At 42.8% G+C, this 21,018-nt stretch overlaps 1 protein-coding gene and 1 long non-coding RNA gene across 4 annotated transcripts in view; both read left to right on the top strand.

Moving 5' to 3' along the window:
• The window catches only part of GRB2 (growth factor receptor bound protein 2), a 59,237-nt gene that overhangs the window by 21,091 nt on the left and 17,128 nt on the right, over positions 1–21,018 (top strand). The gene's annotated exons all lie outside the window — the stretch shown is intronic.
• LOC115616467 lies at positions 8,626–20,624 on the top strand. The gene is made up of 3 exons (XR_003994301.1): positions 8,626–8,705; positions 12,949–12,951; positions 20,614–20,624. It is a non-coding gene; the product is annotated as an uncharacterized LOC115616467 (long non-coding RNA).

Below are 21,018 nucleotides of genomic sequence, written 5' to 3' on the forward strand. Positions count from 1 at the left end.
ACATACTTGGCCTGTGCTTAGTTCCAGGTTACAGGGGGTGTGATGCATTGATGTCTGAGCAGGCTGCTCTGGAGGTTTGAATTAGCAATGTGTAGCAAAGGAGAAGCCTATTTTTCTCCTTCTCCTGCTCTCCCTTCTTCCAGTGCTGGTGGGATAGGTGTTAGCCAGAGAGATGCAGCTGTGGCTTGTGAATGTAGAGAAGTGACCAAGGAAATGCATTTGTTTTTCCTCTGATACCTAACTCATAGACTTAGAAATGGAGCTTTTGTATAGGAAGCCATTTCACTGAGGCACCAGTGAAAAGAGGTACCAGGTCTCAATGTTTGGGGGTTTTTCACTTGCTTTATTTAGCATTTTGCTAGGAAAGCTGCCTTTGATCTCTATCAGTTCCAGTTTACGGTGAAGATTCTGTCGAATTCAAAGTGCAGATGAGTAGGTGAGTGTATGCATTCAGCATTTCTGTGCACATCAGCAAAGTGACACTGCAGGGGTTTGATACACGAGTTCTTATCTGCAGCTTTATCCCACAGCTGCTCTTGCTCTTTCATTTCCTTTGCTGGCCCTGCAGTGGCAGTTAATGTTATCTCCCAAGTTGGGCAAACATCAGTGACTAGAATATACACAAGGAAGTGAGATGTGGGGGTTTTTTTAGATGCTTTGGGCCTTGGGGAAGAAAAATAGGAGAATACTTTGTGATATTTAGGAGGTTTTTGCATTACCTACAATGTGGGTTGTTCCTGCCCCTCAAATAGCTGTATCTTTTGAGGTGGAACAACAACAGCCTTGTCGATCTCAATCTGTCAAGCCTCAAGCTGCTCTTTGTTTGTCACGTTCTAGGCTCATGCCCTGGTGCTCAGCATTTCAAGCACTGCTCATGAGTGACACATGCCTTCAACTTTGAAGTCATCTTGTAACACCTCATAAGAGTAGGTGTTCAGATGGCAGAGAAAAACGGTTGTGAAGCAGCCTGTGGTGGAGCCTGAACTTGTTCCCATGTCTTATATGCATGATTGGTGCCACCATCTGACAACTCAAGTGAGAATTGGTTTAACAAACTTAGGAATGTGTTTTTTTTCATGGTGACATGTGCTAAACACATGGGCTGGTACTGCTGATCTCTAATAGAGCAAGAAGTGAACTGACATTCTCCCAAACTGCTCACGATAATGATTTTGAGGATAGTTATTATATTCCTGCACCCCAGATGCTACTCTACAGTACTTCCCTATTAGTTACTAGATGCATCTGAAATTTGCATTTTGAATGGTTGTGTTCATCATTTCCCTAAACCTGTATTTCTCTTTACTAAAAGAGTCGTGGTTTTCTAGAAATACTAAATAAAAGCCCATTTTAAAGATGTTTTGAAGCACCAAAGAGGCTTTTTTCCCTTTCTGATCTTGGATCCTTCTGTCTCTATTGGAGGTTGGGAAAACAAATAGCCCTGTTCTTGGAGATCCATGAGATCAGTTGGGTTTTTGATCCCACAGGGGCAGGTCAGGTTGGTGGCTGGAAGAAAGCAACAGTGAGGAGAAGCTATTTTTGGCTAGGAAGTCCATTGTCAGCCTGTGTAGAGTGATGACTTTATACTTGTGCTGTTCAAACCTGACTGACCTTTATAACCAAAATAGAGAAAGAGAATCCCTCCCAGAGTAGCTGTGCTCAGTGTGTACCTGCCTCATTTAGCTGCTTTGCATGTGTTCATGCCGGCGTGCACGCTCTGTCCTGAGCCGCGAGCTGGCTCCGCTGCAGCTGGGCCGGGTGCACGGAACAGAAAGCATCTCTTTCTGCAGTTCAGCTGAGCTGTAATTATGCTGTTAGTCTCCAAAACCTCTGATTTAAATAATTTGCCTCTGGAATTCATGCTTTCTGCAGTGAGCCAAACTGCTGCTTGCTCTGACTTGTGCTAAAACTCCACAGGTTTACATGCGGAGGGAGGGGAAAAAAGTGCTGCTGTTATGCAAAATTGTTTCCCTTTGGAGGAAAGGGGGGAATTCTGCATGAGTTATGTGTGAGCCAGCAGGTTCCACTAATCCTAGCAGCTCTGCTGGTGCAGAGGACTTGTGGTCTAAGCTACTCAGCCCTCTGCCTTGTGAGAAACTGGCACAAAATTCAAACCTCCTGCAACTGGTGCTGAGCTCCAGGAGGTTTTTCCATTGTAAATCCTTACATGCAGTCAAATTTTGAGTATTCTTTTGTTCCTTACGCTACTTCAGCATAAATATGAAAATGAGATTTTAGCCATTTGATCTGACTTCTACTTTCTGCTTTTAACAGTAGATTATGGTCTGCTTGGAAAGAGCTATGCTTAGATTCCAGCCTTAAGTGAGTTTATTTCGGAGTCCTTGGAAGGATTTTAAGCTGCAGAAGTGTTCATCTTTCATTAGTTCCTATGGAAAATCTGCCCCTTTGACCTAAGAGGTATTTATTTCCCTCAGCTCCTGTTCACATCTTGGGCTCTGATCTTTACTAGTGGGGGCATAACCAGTCAGGGCAAACTCTGAGTGTCTTGGCGGGGGCAGAGAGGGAAGGCCAACACGTGCTCAAAGTGTGTCCTACACTTGCAGAGGAAGGGAAGCAATGAGGAGGAGGTGCAGCCAGAATGGAGACAAGCACAATGCAACTTTTAAAGGTGAAATTTGGCATTTGAAATGCTGTTTTTCCCAACCTTGCCTTCAAACAGTACTTGGGTTTCGTGAGATGAACATCAGTTTGATAAACGTGCCTTATTGAGGCAATATAAGGAGAACTCGTGTGTATATTCCACAGCTGAATGTTACATTCCTGTAATGGTTTGCATGTCCTTGAAGAAGAATCAAGATGAATCCTGGAAGTGAATAAAGCCTGGGCTGGCAGTTCAGGCTCTCCTCTGACTGCAGGACTGGAGGAAGCAGAAGTTGCTTTTGCTTCCTCCTTGCCTTCACTTCTGTCCTTATTTCTCAAGGTATATTTTGCACTGATGCCTCTTTCTGACCTCCAATGAAACTACAGCTTGTCAAAAACTAGCATCTCTTTTGAGCATTTGTACCAGGGTGCTTAAACCTTCTTCCAGCATCAAACCATCTTGACAATTCCTTACTCCTTAACAGGAAGTGACACATTCCCCTCATTTTCTTTTCCTGAAAATTGCCTTTTAGGTGAAGAGTGTAACTTGCTCTGTGCCAGGATGGATGAAGACTGTTGGGACTTTACCTAAGAAGACCCAGGTTAAAAATAACAACTCTCTTTACAGGGTCACAAAAACCAGAGCTAACCAAAGTGCTTACAGTTGACCCAGCTTCCTTGGCTTCCACCCTTCCTTCACAGCTTGGTATGTCTGGAAATTGCAAGCTGTTACCTTCCCTCAGTTTATTTAGGTAATGTGAAAAGGAAGAGCATAGGTAAAAAGAGGCTTCTATAAACTTGCTTGAGCTTTCTTTTCCATGAAGAGCTTGGGTTTCATTCCACCTGTCTCTGTTTGGATTACAAACATGTGCGAGATGCTGCAGTGAGATTAGAGACACTGTTGGTGCTGTTTGCATCAGGAGTAATATGTTCCTCCTAAAGCTTATTTGTTGAGAAGAAAAATGATTTTTAACTTTCAAAAAGCTTCAAAATAATGAAGTTATTAAACATATGTTGGGAAAAGAGCTGCTCTGCAGCCTGGTCAGCACTGAAATCCAGCCAGGAGTGACTTACATGAGCTGCAGGTTAGTGTTCTGTGGCCATGGCTGAGGGTGCAGTTCTAGATGCTTTGGGGCTCCCTAGCTTAAAGTCCTCACAAAGCAAGTATGGTTCTACCACTTTCTTAGTTTGCTCTGAATCTTAACTGGATTTGGCTAGTATTGTTCAGGATTGCAGTCCAAAGTGAGAAATCTGGCAGTACCTGAGGAAACTCTAGTACAACCACCTTTGATTCCCTCAGTCATGGTCACTAAAACTCCTAGTTTACTAATTGGGAGGAAGCTCAAGGGGCATCATCCAGATGAGTGAACCTGGCTGCTGTGTACTAATGCAGGAACACGTAGCACTGCTGGGGTGTGCTTGGCTTTGGCAATGGTTTGCAGCCCTTATAGACAGATCTGAGCTGACCTTTTACATGGCCCTTGTACCATGTTGCCAACTCCCAGTATTAGCCAACTTCTCCTCACTGTTCGTTGCCATAGATAACATTAAGTTTATTATACCTTTATAATGGATTATGCTTTAGACATTCTCCTGTGGAAGTAAATTGTACCCTTCCTAATGTTAAAATCTTGTCCTGTATCATCTGAGAGCAGTTTCCATCTGAAGTGCATTATGTGCCATTTTCATGATTAAACATAATAGAAAACTCTTTATACATATCACAGATTGGTTTGGGTTGAAGGGACCTTAAAGCTCATCCAGTTCCAACCCCTGCCATGGGCAGGGACACCTTCCTTTATTCTTCTCTGAGTATCTATACTTATTTGCCATTAGAGACTGAGCTAAGATGGACTCCTTGAGTGCTGGCTGTTTGGGGCAAGACATTTAGCCCTGGGCATCATCCTTCTCCTTGTAGAAGGTCTTCCCGTAGCCAGACTACAGTGACTTTCTCAGCTGGAGGCTGGACCTGGACTATGGTGTTGTAACAGCCACTGATGGCTACACCTTCTCTGAATCTTTCTAAACCCATTTTGAGTCCATCTGTACATGATAACATTAAATTCTCCTAATGTAAATGTGTCCTGTGTGGGGAAAAAGTTATTCCCTTTGTTGGTTTGAAACATCCTACCTGGGAATTTTATTGACTTCCCCCCTGCTTCCATCCTTCCCTTGAGAGAGATAGCAGGAAAGCATCTCTTCCTGTACTGAGAGGAGCAGGTTTGCATATGTCCTCGTGTCTGATGTCCTATAGTGCAAAAACCATTCCATACTTATTTTATCCTCTTTCCTTTCTCAACTGTTTTAGTACCTTTCAGTATGTTTTGAGATGGGCTGAGTCTAGCTACTCAGAGAATTCAGGGCCTGACAGAACAGATGCAGAGAGTCAAAGTAATTTGGTTCTTTCATATGGAATATTAGGTGATGTTTCTAATCTGTTTGGAGATTACTACCCCCATGATTCTGGGATATTTGCTGAGGAGAAATAGTTGGTTTAAAACCTACAGCTTCCTGTAGTTACAGTTCTTTGGGGGTTTTGGCTGTGTTTTTCCTCACGCATGTTATTTTGCATATTGTATTCAGTCTGTCTTTTATCACTTGGTATTTTAGTACTATGTTATCTGTGCAGCTCCTGAATTTTGAGGTTTGTGTACATCTTGGTGAACGTTGCCACTTCCCTGCCAGCTTCTCAGCTCACTGGTGAAGCTGTCAAGCAGCGCAGCCCCTCCTGGGATCCCTGTGGTACAGCCTCCCTCCGCTGTGCACACTGACCCCTGCTTTCCATGTTAGCCTTCTATCAAGCCACTGAGCAGAGCGGGTCCTGTGGTGTTAATGAGTATGTTCATGGAGATGAGTAGCCAAAAACATGAGTTGTTCTTTTGAAATGAAGCAACACACGTAAACCCAAGAAAACTTTGCATCTTGGCCTTGCAACTCTTCTAGTTTATCTCCATTAGTGACTCATCTGCCTTCTATATGGAGTTACATTTTTGTTCTCTCTTGCCACTGATTAAATGGAGCTCTGAGGTGAAGATGCTTTTTGCTTTTAGAGCTTTGCCAGAAGAGCCCAGCTTCCAAAGAGCTGCTTGAAAGTCAGCTGGAGAGCCTGATTCCAGAGAGGCTTTGTGGCTGCACACTGGCAATATTGCTGCAAACCAGCTGCACCAACTGGCATCTGTCATGGCGCAAGATATCTATTTGGTATCTTTCAGTAAGGCCTGATCCTGGTTTGTGAGCACGAGTGAGGTGGCTTCACTTATCGAGGTCTTCCCAGAACTCCACTTTTGGGAAAGTTTTTGAATGCATCCATAGCTAACACATGGCCTAAAATTCCTATTCTGTTGTGTAGGAACAATTGACCCTTTGTCTGGGCCCTGGGGGGAGTTTTCTGTGCTCAAGGCATTGATCTCCTGATTGGAATCTCCCAGTAAGGGAGAGTTTTAGTGCCTTATCTTTTGCTGAGACTTACAATGGAGATATTGTGCTACTATAATGTACTTGGGAGCTTAAAATTAGTCTGTGGTCAAATAATATACCCCAGGGTGTGAGTGACCTGCATTCTGATATCCCTTCCAGGTTACTGCAATGGAGCCCTGACGAATTCTATTCTTGTTTTAATTTGTTCTTGACCTGGAACAGTTCCTTCTAATTTGAGCCACTAATTAGGAGATGGTTTGAGTTATCTCTGAGCTTTTCCATAAAGAATTTGGTGCCTCAGCTGCCTTCCAGCTGATTCCAGGATTCTGGAGCAAGTTACTGCTTTTGGCATTTAGAATCTGCATTTCTGCATTATTCATGTAAGGAGCCTCTTTGATTTTCTTTTTTGCCTATTAGCTAAGAAAGCACCGATAGGGTTTCTTGTAGAGATTGATGGTGTTTCTAATAGTATGTTATATTACTGAAAAAGAAAGAAAGAAAGAAAAAGAGAAAAAAACAGAAACAGAAAGAAAAAGAAAGAAGTATTTATCAGTACTTACTTACCAGGTTTATATTTCTCTGTTCCTCTGAGATATTGTAGGTAGCACATCTGTTTTAAGTGAAATATTCCTGTATTAGTATACTGGTTTTCTTCCTACCCCTGAGTAACTTTGGAGGAGTGTTTCCTTTCCCAATCCATACGATACTGAATTACAATGACAACTGTAGGCTCAGTCTCATAAATACACGCAGTTCTCCTACTGCAACTTGCTGTGAGCAAATTCTATGTAAATGTTTTAGCTTCCTTTCATGGAGAGAATTGCACATGGACTAAAGCTATTTTATTAGCTCTGAAGTGAAAGAGGAACTTTGTAGCATAAGGGGAATTTTTTTAAGCATCTCTTCAACGTGCAGATGTTGTCTTCCCCCCCCCCTTCTTTTTCTATGCTACTCATTTTCCCCTGTCCCTTCCCCTATAGTGTGTAATTCAGTAGTTTCCTCTCAGTAAGCCCTCACAACTGAGGGTTTGGACTTTTTCTGGGCTAGAATGCGAGTTGAACTTGCTTTTTAGTTCTTGGGCCTTGCACTTCCCCAGTTTGTTAGAGCAGGAATGCTGTTTTGACACTGGAATAAGTCCATGTTCCAGACCATCGGGCAGCTCTGGCGTGTGTGGGGTCCTTACTACGTGGTGGGCATCCCCTTCTGTTTCAAAAGAGGAGGTTATTGATATCTTTTCACTTTTTGCCATTCATAATGACTTCTAGCATTCCCTCTGGGCTTCTGTTGGGGGTTAGATGTAGGCTGTGTAGTCGGGATAGCTTTCCTTGTTCAAAAGAATGAGCCTTATTCTTCAGCATCCGATTCCTTGCGCATGGTTCAGACGTCTTTCTCTCCAGCTCCTCAGTCTAGCATCAGTTATCAAAGCAGGTTCTTTTCTCAGTCTATTTTCGCAGGCTCTGGTGGGGTGTGTGGTTTTCTTTTCCCTTTGAAAGGCCAATCTTTCCTGGTTTGCCAGAAATCGTTGGGCTTTTTATGCTTAAATGGAGGCCACTGGAATTCTGCATTTTGTTATTCTGAGTACAGAATTGTGGGTGTTTCATTCTGTATACTGTTAATTGCCCAGAAATTACACCATAATCCAATGATGAGTTTGGAGAAGAAAGAAAAATGGATTAGTGTTGGAATGAACCAACACTTTTCACTAAGGCCTGTGGTGACCCCAAAATAAGCTGAACTTAAATGTCATTATAAGATTTCTGGGATATAATAGTTCATTATTCCGTAGCAGAGGGAAAACAATCATACATTTCTTCTTTAAGTTAGCATGAATGAAAGATCAACATGAGACCTGAGTACACCAACCCCAGAGTGTGTGTGTTTATAGAATTTGGTGTGTTTCCCTCTTGGGGTTTACGTATGCAAAGGGCACGAGTCGCTGGGAAAGCACTGAGGAAGCTTTGTGCAGGAAGGGCTGGTGTGGCTGGCAGCTGAGGAAAAGCTGGGATGGATGGTGAAGTGTATCACCCAAATCTTCCTAATAAAACAACTGAGGATGCAACATTAAGACTATTGACATACATGTTCTATCCCTCATGATCGAAGAGCTAAGGAAACCTGGCAAAGAAATTAAGGGATTAGAATCATAGAGTGAATGAGTTTGGAAAAGACCTTTAAGGTCATCAAGTCCAACCATTACCCCGGGACTGCCAAGATCTGAAGCCAGTTGCTTGGGCGCCTTTAGCAAGGTAGTGAAGCATAGCCAGTTGGTTTTACTGGCTTTTAGTGTTGTTAGAAACATTTATCAAAACCTGGAAAGAAGAATTATGATTAAATATACTTTCACAAGGGTTATTTAAGTACAAAATCCCTTGAAATCCTTTTTTCCTGGTTTTTGTTTGCTTGCCTTTTGTTGGGGGGTTTTTTTGTTCCAGAAGTCTGAATCTGGAGTGTACCTGATGTCTTTGGCTAAAAAGGGTGTTCAAGTACATCTGTTATTTGCAATCTTTTTCTCTTAGCAGAACTTGACCAGGTGGAAGTGAGCAGAGTTGCTGGGTGAAAGCTCCCTTGTATCTTATTCCAGCCTCCAGTGGTGGCATGAACCATGTGCAGTGTGTACGAATGGACTGTTCAAACCGTCTTTGAACTTCAGGTTCTTAGTGCAACACCAGCAGAATCCTGGTGGGTGGGTGGGTGGTTTGTTGCTTTCTTTAACACCAACCAGGTTGGTTGTGTTTTGTTGGGTGTTTTTTGTGTGGCTGATGCCCTGCTGGGAGCTGGGTTGAAACTTGGGTGCAAGAAAATGGCAATGTGCCATCTCAGGCCTTTAAAAGCAAGTCCCCAACAACCTTTTCTCATTAAAGGGCCTCTATTATCCTCTCTTTCTCCCTTATTTGGTGTAATGTGGGCAGGAAAATCACTGGTGCTAATGTAATGCTTTACAGTAAAGCTGCATCTCATTTCTTCCTGTTTGGTTCTGTTTCATGAGACATTGTGTGAGATGTTTTTAAGTGGGTATAATGTTCTAGAGCCCATTCTTCAAACTGCCCTCAGTGTGCTTAGTTTGATACCACATTTCTGCTCTCATAGAGGCTTGCAAGACCTCTTGGTGTGCTTTGCATTGTGCAAATGTGACAGGAATGAGTCAGATGATATTCAGGGTTCTGATCAGAAACCATTTGCAAGTGTCTTCCTCTTGTGTGTGTGTGCGTGTCCCACTAGAGAGGAAGTCTGAGCAGCTTTGCACTTACTGGAAAACAAGAAGAGTTCCTGTCTCTCTTCATATTCTCACTCTGAAGATCAGCCAAACCAAGTACCTGCAGATTTCCTCTCCAGTTTAGGATGTTGCTAGACGTAAATCAGTAAAACTAGATTAAATAAGCTATATCCATCAAAAACATGCTGATTAAAACCATCACCCTGCAGCTGACAAATCTCTGATGAATGCAGTTGCAGTTCCTTGGTGCAGCATTAGTATTTTGGGTGCCTTAAATGGTGGTTTTTATGTTGTGGAAAACAGAGCTCTTATGTCATGCTGAGCCACAATGTTGTTAGTTGTATGCACTGGAATTGCCTTGATTTGTACAGGGCAAGATAAGCGTCACTGATTTCTCTTTATTTTAGTCAGTGCTGATTTATAACTGAATTTATAATCTTGCTATGAAGGCATCTTGTTTTAAGACCTGAAGTTCCACTAGTGTTGGTTTTGCTGTTCTTATGTGGACACGATTGTGTGTCTGGCCCTGCAGAACTGATGTGATCAGGTCTCCTCTTCTAGCTTCTGTCAGTGAACCACCCCAAAATGAAATGGGGGTAAGTGCTGTTTGCACATCTGCCTGTCCTCCCCACAAAGGAGAGTTACATTTAACATTTCGAGTGCACAGATAAGAGGTGAGGCAGCAAGTTATGCAGATGTACAAACAGGGCTGAGGCAATAGAAAGAGCTTTATGTGGATACCAACCAAATCATTAATTGTGGCCATGTCTATATAATACATGACAAAATCATGAGGGCTGTGAGAGTATGAACAGGCCTTTTGTGGGCTGAATTAAGACATGTTGTAAAATTACTGGCTTAGAGCAGATATATGCAAGCTGCTGATGTGCTCTAAGAGTTATGGGTGCAATTAGTCTGAACTGGCAGGTGAACCTGCTTGGGAAGAGATTGGATTTTGTGGTGCCTTTATCTTTCCCTTTCCTTTCTCAGGTCTTTGCATAACGAGCTGACAGTATTGCTGCTGAACTGCACATCCAGCCTCAAAGGTCTCATGTCGCTTTGATTCAGAGAGCCTGAGGCTGCTGCTGACCTACAGGGTAGGGCTTTTGTTCTGGAAAAAGTTAGAGGCTGTTGGCTGCTTGAAAAATAATTTCCCATTTATCCTATAGCCACCAGTCTGGTTTTAATTCCTCCTGTGATTTCTTGCTTACCTCTGTTTCCCTTACCAGTGTTATTTAATCTGAAGGCATCTTGCTGATCCTATTTAGTGCCAAAATACAGCGTGCTTTTCTTCCTTTTCTCCAAGTTCCCCTATTGCTGATGCTTGGCCAGGTTCTGCTGAGGTAGCTGCAGAGTGGCCACGATTATCACCCTCAGCTATCTTGTATATCTGAGGCTATTTCATGCTTCCCCTCTCCCCAATACCCATATCCTGCAGAATAGCAGAGTTAAGGGGTCATTCCATGCTGCATCTCTTAATGTGCTGTCTTAAACCAAGATTAAAACTGTCCCTTCCTGTGCCTGCTTTGTGGCAAACTGCTCACAGATGCGATTTGCCACCCTCACACTGGGTATCCACCTTGTAGTAAAAATCAATGAGCAGTCCCCAGTCACGTGCAGTTTTGAGATCCTTGTTTTTCAAAGTATTGGCTCTTTACTCAGTGTTTTCAGTTAAAGCATCTGGGAATGGTATTGGCTAAAGTCTCAGTAAATTAGTCTCTTAGTCTTTAATATTCTGCAGCATATCAAAATTACATTGATGTATTACTACTTCTTTTTGCTTATGGAGTATGGATTTGAAGTTCCTGATTCTCCCTTCCGATATGTTCTATTAGAATTGGTTAAATAGGTACAAATCTAGAAAAATAGTTACTTAGAGCTACAGTGAACCTTGCAAAGCTGCTTATTCTAGGAAATTGGCCTCCTGTTATCTCTGATTTCATGCTTTTTCCATCTGTCTCAAAATGAAGAGATTAGGGCTGATCCGAGCTACGTGTGTGAGGCAGATTATGGTAATCTTATTATTCTGATCTCATTACACTTAGTCTCTAGATCTGAAAATGTCCTGGGGTTAACCCTTTCTTCAGCAGCTGCAAAAGAATACACTGAAAAGGTACCTGAGGTGTGTTCTGCAAACTTCAGATTAAAGCTTTCTATCACCCTGAAATAATGAAGCTCTCAAAGACTTTCCTACTGAGAGTAAGACACTTGGTTGTTGTTGGGTTGGTTTGTTGGGGTTTTTTTGTCTAAACAGGCTGCCTAAAATGATGAGTAAATCAACTCCTTTGAGTTACAAAGGATGAAATCCACCCTGTATATAGGACAACAAATAAGAAATGATTATTAAGAACTGCATTTTCAGTTTCAATAAGAGCCTCTTCTGGAGATCCTTAGTTCATGATACGTTTTAAATGAAGTTTCATTTTAAATGAAGAAAGGACAACTGAATTGGAGCACAGAATTCCCAAACTTTTTAGTGTCTACAGCACAACTTTGCTATTGTTAATGATGGGTTAAGATTGGCTGATTGCAAAGGGTTAATTTTCTAGTCTGTGATGGAGAAAGGGACTCTTTCCTGCACTGGGCTAATAAGTTTTACTGCAAACACTAATGCAAACATCGTTAGGTGGACTTTGAGGATTACAAGAGGTCTTTGTCTCAAACTTGTGGAAGAAGCTCTGTCCTTTCTGCACAGTTTCAGGCACCAATTAGGAAACAAGTGGTGTTGCTTCTTCAAGCCTGTAAATGAAAAGAAGGCAAAGTGACAGCTGATGCTTGTGGGAGTTACAAAGCGAATATGTTTCTCTCTCTTTAAGAGATTTGGGTTTTATCGTAACTCCTGTTCGAGCAGATTCATCGGCTATTTGGGAGTTTCTTGTGCTACACTGATGGACTTCCAGATTAGATACTGGAGGGAACTCTCTTTAAAGCATTTGCATATCTGTTCCACTGGCCATCTGTGAACATCAAGCATATTGCTGGTTCCTATCCCAAAGTTGCTTTTGGGAATAAGATTGGAAAGGAAGGGGAAGGAGATGTGTTAGGGAAGAAGATTGGAAAGGAAGAGGAAGGAGATGTGTTAGTACATCAGAGCTGGGGTAAAAGGAAGTTCCTTCTTTCTGCTTCTGATTGATCTGTCATTTTTATAGGTGATCTGAATTCGACCTTTTAGTAGAATGGTGTATATTGTTAGACCTGCTTTTGCTTAGAGAGAAGCGTGCAGTGCAGGAATATCATGTAAGTCCCTGCCCCAGCTGCCTAGAGTACATGAAGTGTGTAACTCTTCATTGCACTTCATTGTTTTGGAGTACAGGAGCACTTGAGCTTTTCCTCTAGTTCCTAATCCTGTGCTCTGTTGATAGAAAACTCACATTAGTGACCGAGCTCCACTGGGACTGAGCGTGTTGACAAAAATGGAGCCCTTGCAAATGATGGGCTTTTCTTCTTCACCCTGTTTAGTCTTTAACTTCCCAAACACTTGGGCCAGCACAGATTGGGGATGGAGAGTGCAGAGGTGAGAATGAGTGTCTGGAGGGTAGAAAGTGCTGGGAGAAGCTCAATGTAGCTCTGTCACAAACTTCACTTCTGGAATCACTGCCTTGGGGATATAGCTCAGCTTTACAAACAGGATGCTCTGTGTGTCAGTCTTACCTGTGGTAGTGCAGACATCTGTAGGGGTGCACTGTGAACCGGTCAGGGGGAAGAGGTCAGTGGAGTTGGTTGGTTGGTTTGGGGGTTTTTTGGGTGTTTTTTTGTTCTTGGTTTGGGGTTTCCTTGTTAGTTTTGGTTTTGTTTTGGGCTCTTTTAGCTAAGGTTGTGTTTGATTTAGTTTAAAGTAGCTGAGCTGGCTGCACTGGGGGGGAGCAGCTTTGGTGTGGGGGTCAGCTCTGCATACCCTACACTGGCATTGCTGCTGCAGGCTTTTGCTGCTCTCAAACTGCAGTCTTCATCCCTGCCCTGGGGCTATGCATTCGGCTGAGTCTCATGATGGCAGAGCAGTGTTCTCTTGCTGATTATAGAGCAGCCCTTTCTGTTTGTAACTTGAATTCTTTTTCTTGCTGTTCTCAAGAACTCCCTCAAAATTTGCCTTACCAAACCTGCCGCTTCTATTGTGCATTCACACTGGGTGGTGATGGTTGTTTTGCTTTGAGCGCTGAGTTGCTGGCAATGTTTTAATGTATTTTCAGATAACAGTGAAGTATTTGTTTTTCAAATGAGAGGTAGGAAATTGCAAAGAATAAAGAATTGCATGAGCTGGCTTAGTGATAGCATGCCTGTTCCATTTGGGGTAGTGGAGGAGGAAGGGGGAATAGATGGTGATGTAAGGGCTCTTTCTGTGACTCCTCCAGCAATACTTCTGTGAGGAGATGTAAAGGGCGAAAGGAAAATAAAGACATTGAGGATTCGTGGACTTTGCCTGACATGAGTCATATCTCCTCTGTTGTGAGAGAAGGATCGCTCAAATGAGCACAGTGAACCCTTCCTGTAGCAAATGCAAAGCTTCCCCTGAACTTCATTCTTGACAAAGCAGGTAGATTGCAGTCACTGTGAGGAAAGGGTTGTCTCTATAAACAAGAACCATAAGCCTCCTGCTTACATTCTAGCAGAGTTTGGAAGCTCTGCGTCGATGAGGCAAGTCTTTAGTTTGTGTTATCTAGTGGTTGCAGTCAGCCTTACACCTGAGAGATTCACACAGCTCTGAGATTGGAGGCTCATTTTTCCTAGCAGTAGAAAAGGGACTTTCTGCAGTGTTTTAAACCCTATTTCTTGGTCTAATTATCACCAGTCAGTCTTTTCCGTTTTGCTGGTGTGTGAAGTCTGCTTAATAAAGATCAGTGTCTCCTGCCCCACAGGCATCTGTCTCCTTTTGTTCTCCATCAATACACCCAGCAAATGTTACAGCCAAAGCTAAGTTCTACTGTCCCAAAGGTGTAGCTGTAACTGCTGCTGCCTGTCCTAACAAGAAACATGACTTCTTTGCCTGCACTGACAGCTGTTTGTGGAGGCTTCCTCAGCTCCAGTTTTCATTTTGCATCTCAAAATGAGATTTCAACACCATTTACTTCACTCTTTCAGTAGGGCAGGGATTGAAACACATGGGCGGGGAGTTACTGATGCGTTTGGAAGCTGGGGGAAATGCACTTCAAATAGATGGTGAGAAGACTATCCTTAGATCACTAATGCTGTGGAACCTTCTTGGTGCTAACAGGAAATGGCAGAGTTCAGCTTCATTGGCCAAAGTGATCAGCCTTTGCAGGTTGGGTCTGAACTGAGTGGTGGTGACATTTAGGGCAGCTGTCTCAGGGCAGTGGAACTTGGGCTTTTCTCTGTACTTCCAAATGCAAATTGCAGAATATGCTCTAGGGACTGGCAGAAAAGTATGTCTGTGTCTTAGATGTGCAAGAAATCAGTGAGTGTTGATGCTTCATAGTAGATACTGATAATTCAATTGCTGCAGAAAGCAGTAACACTCACTTGACATCCTGTGTCTAACAGGTTTGACGTTGGCACACTGGTATTGACATGTGATCTTTAAACATCTAGTCATAAAGCCCTACTCTTCTCATGTGTGTGGTTTCACAATGTGTAGTTGGATGGAAGGGCTGACTTTTGCTATGCAGATCAGTCATAAACCCATAAAGAATTCACCTTGTCAGAAGGACCAACAAGTGTCACTGCTGAAAGAATGGAGCAGAAACAGAGACTTGATCAGCCCACCAGTACTTCTAGTGAGTGTCCCTGAACTCGATAGCTGTTTCATGCATTAAGTCTGTGGTTTTTCTCTCTATGCTGCAGAAATCTTCAGATGTCTTGCCAGGATCAGTCTGAGGTTTAGCTGAACCTGGCTGCCTGACCTGAAGGTGACTTTGCTTTCTATCTTACCCATTAAAGGGCCCAGCTTCAGTTTGTATACAGTTTGAAACCAAGCTTGAAACCGCTTGCCCAAATAAGCGTGTCCTCAGAAGACACAAATACTTTGGTAAGCATCAGCTGAGTCCCTCACTCTGCTTCCCCATTTCCCTTCTACACACCCACATTCAGCTGAGTCTTGGGTTTTTGCTGCCCCTTTGCAGGACTCCTCACATGCTCCTTCTTGAGCTCTTGTCCGCCTGTTCTCATAGGTTGCTCCGTTTAACTCTGCCTAGATGAAACTTTACACAAGTGGAAGATTAATTCTTGTTTATGTGAGTTTTGGGGTGGTTTGCTGGAGGAATTGTAGAGCAGTTTGTGTCTTTTGAAACTGGAACGAAGGGTGTTTCCTTCATGGCACTGCCTGCTCAAGCAGTCCTGCCCTATTCCTTTCCTTCCCGTCTCCTTAGTCGCTTGCCTCAGCTCTGGTTGTACAGTCGTACTCTGCACTTACTGACATACCAGTCAACTGAGGAGGTACAAAATACACCACCACCACCTCCCTGAACTGTTCTGCACATCAGTTCCCCAATCTGTTGCACTACACAAGTGCCTGTTACCACTGCCCTGGAGTGCATGTGGGAGGCTGCAGCCACACGGCACTGACTGCACAAACCAACTCAAACAGTGCTGCTGCCAAACATCCAGCCACTACAGCCTGATAGCCTGGCCTCTGAGCTTGGGCTGGGTAGGAACTCATGCTCAGAAGCATGAATTAACAAGTCCGGTTGTTAATTCTGAGGTTAAGATGTGTGCAAGATCAGTACTAACAATTTCATTGCTGACTCTTTTGAGAGATGCCGCAAACATCCTCATTTCTGGATGCAGGCTTAAATCATCTGGATTTTGGCTTGTAGCAGCTCTATGTTTAGTTGAATACGTGTGCCTCTTTCAAGGCATAACTGAACTACTGTGTTTTTTGAGGACCATCAATAAGAGATATGAAATATACAAAAGTTCACTAGTATCAGAATAACTAAAGTGTTGCATAGCTCTCCAAATACATATATATTTAATATGGCGTATCAGGTGTAATTAACCTGGGGAACTTTGTTCTGTAGCTAATTAGTTGTCAAATACTGGTCCCGATATCTGTCTAAGAGCCGAGTAAGGCTGTTTCACATTCTCTAAGATTTACAATGCTATAAAACATAAAGCAATCGATACGAAGTGCAAGAACTTGGGCTGGCAGAATCCGAAAGCCTTGACATTTTAAAACCAGATGAAGCAAAGATAAGGGGTTTATTGCTCTGTTGTCTGGACTGTAAAATGAACGTATAATAAATACTGTAATAAAACAGTTTAAACAAAGCCAGGCTTTTAAACACAAAAAAGAATGTGAAGATTATCTGTCTTGTAAATATATGCCAATTGCACTGAAAGCTTCCCCCCGCCCCAGTAATGTTGCTCATACTCAGAAGGAATCTGCCTCTTGTCTTGATCTTTGGAAGCACGTTGGACCTTTTGCTTGTGTGGTTGCAATAGGTTTTTCACTGAAAAAACCAGAGCAGCTGTAGATCAAGTAATTTATTTCTTTATAAGCAAAAAAAGGACAGTCTGTGTTTTGAACACACTTGAAATTTCTCTTTATGCCTTTATTGGTTGTATTATTTCTCAGTGTTCTTTAAAATGCCGCAGAGAATGTCTCTAATTGTATTTCCCACTGAAATGTAGTTGGATTTTGGTAGTGGTTTTGGGCAACCTTTCCAGGTTTCCCTTCTGGCTCGCTTTGTAGCAGGCAGTTAACATGGATACCTGACTTGCTCCTCACCAAATAGCCTGTGGTTGTCAGCGCAAGGTGTGTGCATTTTGTCTAGCTTTTTCCAGGTTTTCAAAGTACATCAAGACTGCAGTTTTCATCATGTCTGTGCACATCCTGCTGGTCACTTAAACTTCCCAGTGCATCCCAGGGAATCAAGCCCAGTAATCCACTGACACTGGCAGCCTGTTTTGTGAAGGAGACCTCGTTTAGGTGAAATCTGCTATAGGGGGGATGTAGAAAACCACAATCAAGCCTGGGTAGCAGAGGGTCACTGTTGCACCGACTGTCTTTCCACAATGTAATCTTGGGTATGATAATACTGCATTAATGAACTGGGTGATGAAATAGAGATGCTGATAATGTTTGTGGTGATTATTAGTTGAGTTGGGCTTATGCTGAAGGTACAATGAAGGAATATATTCTAAAACCAGGAAGATGTTCAACCAGAATTAATGTACTGTCAAAACACACAGGCAGAAATAATCAACTGCTCAAATACAGGCTGGGAAATAACTAGCTAGGTATCAGTTCCTCTGGAAATACCCCAGACATTACAGTGGGGAACTGGTTGAAATCAAGGTGGTATCACACTCTTAAGCAACACTTATAATGAGATGTATAGACAGGGCTGTAATACCTACACAACATGCAAAGGAATTCCACTCGGAGCATGTAAGGCCTTGGCTGGGGAGCACTATAGCTTAAAGTCCTCAAGACTTTAAAGCTACAAGACTTTAAACCACCTCTAAGTTTCCGATCAAAGATTAAGTTCCACTAGTTATCATCCCCCTCCTGCCCAGCTTTCCCAGCACTGGGATAAGAGTTTGGTCTTCCTGCGGGATGCCAAGTGAACTGAGCAATATTCAGCTTCAGTGGCTGCAGTCACCTTCTTTAAAGGTTTGCATTGCAGAGCTGTTACTAAGCAGCTTGTCTGCTTTAACCCATCCTTTTGGACTTTAACCTGCTATTACTCCTGTACGTCATAGCAATTCTGTTGTGCACAAGCATTAGAATGGTTGTAATAGAGAACTTCTTTACATGGAGCAGTTGCTTGATGTAACTCCACAAATAACTGTTCCTGTCTGCTTAAAAGTGGGTGAACTTTGTGTGCTAGGAAAAGCAATAATTAAGAATGAAAGTCCAGGAGTGGAGTGTTGGACTGTGAAGCATCCTGTTCTTCAATGAGATGCCAGCCTTTCCTTGTCCTCTAGTAGCATTGACTGCTGTAGTGTGTTTAAAGGCAAGGTGTGGGACAACTAGCAAGGAACTCTGCCTTCTGGTCTTAGCTCTGTTGTATAACCACGGAGGAATTGTCCCTGTCTCTGTGAGATGGGTGTATCTGCTTCCTCAGACATGGTGAGGAATACATTCTCCAGCAGTGCATTTTAGTAAGGTATTAGGACGCATGCAAATAGAATTAGGAATAGAAATAGGAACTCTGGGGTATTAAGTAAAATTGTTATGCAAAGCAGATTAAGAATGGATTTCACAAGCTGTGATTCTAGTCTGATTTATGGACTGTCATGCATGTGTATTTCCCCAGGGTATTTCTCACTTTTACTGGGTGACCAGCTTCATTTGTATTGTAAAGCTCTAAAAGGGCAACCGCAGCTGGGATGGCAAGCACATGTGGCGTGATTGCTTGTTCTTCATTACCTTTTTGAGCGTTTCTGTTTGATACACACCATCAAGTAATGGTTTACAACAGAGCCAGCAATGAGGAGAGAAGTCGTGCGAGACATGTATGCTTTTGATAGGCTTGCAAACAGCCACATGGCCACTGCTGGTATTTCAGCAGTGTTTCTGTGTGAAGTTTGAAAGCAACTCAGAAACACTCACTGGAATGCTCGATAGGGAGGTTTTATTGTTGTTATTATTTTCTGGTAGAGTGGCTTTTGACCTTCACCCCTCAGAGCTTGTGCCAAGAGCTCTTACAAAAGCCTTACGGCTTCATTAAAGGCCTGAGAAGTTGTAGTTGGTTTGTCCTTGGGTAAATAGTCCAGAGCGTATGATAACAGATGTGTTTTATGCTTGGTATCTATGTTGCTGAACTTGAAGGGATAGCTAGAAACAACCCCTCTTTTAAGATGGCCTGGAATTTATAACATTTGTGTTAGCAGACACAGGAATAGAAACCAGAAGACCTTACTCTGACCACTAGATAAATTTCTGCTCAAAATGGAGGGTTTATTGGGATGCTTGAGGCAATGTATACTCTGTTCTTTATGTACAGATGTTATTTGGGTTATTTTGGGGTGTGGTTTTGGATTTTGAACCTTTTGGGTTATTTTGGGGTGTGGTTTTGGATTTTGAACCTTTTCCAAACAGAGCAGGTTTTCACTCTGAATTCAGGGCTGTTCTCTTTACTCAGTAAAAGGATGGCGTTGAGCTCTCGAGGCTTAGAACTTGACCTGTTCTTTGTGTGCTCCACTGATGCTTCTTCTTTTGGGACCCTGCTTAAACCTGAATTAAACAATGCTGATCTGTTGACTTTTATAACGAAAACTCAGTGGGGAAAGACACAAGCAAATGACCATCCCAACTAGTACCTGAGTGAACTAATCCACACTGCACAACAGTGCATGACCAAATGCTCTTCAGTGCTTCCATATTCGATGTGGATTGGGTTGGAGATTAAGGAAGGATGTTTTGTCTTCTGTTTCCGTGATAACATCCTGAGCACTACAGCTAGTTATAAAAGGCTGGTCTTGGTCTTTAGTCACTGTAAACTAACCCCGGGTCTGTTAAGGAAAAACAACACTCCCCTTCCTCTTTTTAAGAAACTGTTCTTGTGGATCCCATAGCATTCTGCTCTGTACACGTGCAAGCCAAACTGTGGGGCTGAGGCTGTGATAACAGTCATACTTTCCTGCACTCCATTTTGGTCAAGCACTGATCAAATGACAGTGTACTCACTGTAACATCCAAATGTTGAGCACTCACCCTTACGTTATGAAGTTCATCCGAATTAGTGTTCACTTCAGCACCATAAAAGTTGCTGAACATAAAACTAATCTCTCTTCTGAGAGCCCCTGCTGGTACTGAAACACTCGGGGGTCTTTCAGATGAGGGAAGCCTAATTAGAGCACGAGCTGGAGCTGCTTCTAGCTCTGTAAAGCTATTTTTGTTTGGCTTGTAAAATCACCAATACTGATGTTTATTGCAGGCTCCTGTTCTTTCTGTGATGGAGGCTTTGCATCAACCTTCTCCTTGAAAATACTCAGGTTGTTGTATCTTTAGCTCAACCTTTACATAAGTGGTGATAGTGGCAGCACTAATTTGAAGAGAATTCTGTAATTGCTGAGGCTGACATCTCACTGTCCTTCACAACATAGGCAGAACTGGTGGATTCATTATCATTTCACCTCTGTGCGTTTGTGCTAGTGGAAGCTTCCTACACAGAACCGCCTCATTGAAGACGAGACCTGTGGCAAAGTTCCTTGAGCTTTACTGAGCCTTTCCAGGATCTCCATTAAATGTTTTGGTGGTCACTATAATATAATGCTGGTTTTTAACTTCCAGAGTGCCCAGAGAAGCTGTGGCTGCCCCATCCCTGGCAGTGTTCAAGGCCAGGTTGGACACAGGGGCTTGGAGCAACCTGCTCTAGTGGAAGGTGTCCCTGCCCGTGGCAGGGGTTGGAGCTGGATGAGCTTTAAGGTCCCTTCCAACCCAAACCATTCTGTGTTAGGGAAAGAGAATTGTTGTCTAGATTGTTCTTTTTTTACTTCTCTCTCTCTTTTTCCTGTTATCTTAAATAAATGAATAGGTCTTCATAATTCAAGGCTTTTGCCAGAGGGGAAGCAGTAGTACAAGACTTGCAAGGCCTGAGAGGCAGGGTAGGTTAGTCTGTGCTGAGTTCTGTCCTTGTGGCTAGACTTGATTGTACCTCAGCTAACTTAAAGTTGCCTCAAGTATTCTTGTGTTACATACAAAAGAACACAAAAAGGTGGTTTTGAAGTGAAAGCTTGAGTGCTGATTCCCAGCTCTGTTCCTCTCCTTGGACTTCGCTTTGTTACAACACACGTTACTGTACTTGCCAGCCAGTGCTCCTGTGGCTTTCTTGACCCTTGTGTCTCTTTCTCTCTATCTGGAGTTTTGCATGGTGAAATGTTGC

Source organism: Strigops habroptila, chromosome 14, assembly GCF_004027225.2.
Source record: "Strigops habroptila isolate Jane chromosome 14, bStrHab1.2.pri, whole genome shotgun sequence".
NCBI classification, from domain to species: Eukaryota; Metazoa; Chordata; class Aves; order Psittaciformes; family Psittacidae; genus Strigops; species Strigops habroptila.